The sequence below is a fragment of the Benincasa hispida genome, unplaced genomic scaffold (assembly GCF_027475165.1).
Source record: "Benincasa hispida cultivar pf3 unplaced genomic scaffold, pf3_genome.v1.1 HicScf1848, whole genome shotgun sequence".
Taxonomy (NCBI): Eukaryota; Viridiplantae; Streptophyta; class Magnoliopsida; order Cucurbitales; family Cucurbitaceae; genus Benincasa; species Benincasa hispida.
Window position 1 is genome coordinate 891,355 of NW_028326240.1, and position 1,445 is coordinate 892,799.

Sequence of the window (1,445 nt, forward strand, 5' to 3'; positions counted from 1 at the left end):
CACAACTCACTTAGGATTCAGGTCATGTCACCTATGGTCATCATGGTGAAATGTATGTCTCTTTTATTAACAACATTATATAATGAGACTAATCATTTCGTGGTCTGATCTTATACAAACTCTTTGTATAGGATACCCCTACTCACATGTCTCCACATGAATGATCAGAATTAGATCATTTATAGCACCTTACAACACTTGTAACATCTACGAAGCGAGTCATATCTGTAGTGTCACCAGGATAAGATACCCAGCCTTATCCATCTACTACTTACCGTTTAGGTTTTCATTTAAACATGATCCACCTGTATGTCTCTACATATATGTTTAACTTACATAAAATAACCTAGGATCGTTTACTGGATTGAGTGTATGCTTATAAAATAAAAATTATTTTATTAATAACAACTTATTTATACAAAGTTTACAAACTACAAGAATACAAGAGAGATTTAGGACACCAATCCCAACACAATGAGGATCCCAAAACCTACCAAGAGGCCTTAAATTCTATGGATTTAAGTTTACGAAAAGAAACAATTAAAAGTGAATTAGATTCACTAACCATGAAACAAACTTAGGACTTGGTAGATATTCCCAAAGGTAGTAAACCAATTAGATGCACACGAATTTTAAAAAAGAAATTAGATCTGATGACTCAATTGAAAGGTATAAGACTAGGTTGGTATTGAAGGAACCTATGAAGCCCCTGAACGAAAACGTGGATCGTCCCAATTTTCGGTTTTTCATAGAAATGAAAAATTACAGAAGAAAATATGCATTAACTTTAACTCACAACATGCTTAATAAACGAAAAAGAGAGAAAAGGGGTTAGAGAGGACTTTACCCTTGAAGAACGAATAGTCTTCACTAAATTTCCTTTCTCCGGATCTATCACGAACAAAACACGAACGATCCAAAATGGCCACCACCAATTAGAGCCTCCTGTATTCTCTTTTGGGATGAGAATCTCCAAAGAGTCGAGTGGGCTCTTAGTTTTGGAAGAGAGAGAGAGAGAGAGAGAAAATCGAGAGGAAAAACGTTTTAGGAAATTTTTGTTGTGAGAGTTGAAGAGAGAATTCAGAGACTCCAAAAGCTTCTATAAATTTTTTGTGAAGAAGAAGCAAAAAACCACACACATCTCAACCCCATTATCACACATGTTTAAAAGAGAAAAGAGGGGGAGGGAGTTATGACTCCCTCCCATATTAATTTTAAAAAATTAATATATAAAATAATTTAATAAATATTTTAATATATATTTATATGATAACTACCTTATCATATAATATATATCAAATATAATACATAATCTATAGTTTAATATTGTATCAAATACAATATAACCTATAGTTTTCATTCTCCTACTAATGCATGATATTTAATATAAATACCATTTATACTAAATTTAATTATATGAATCAAATTCATATAATTAATATTTG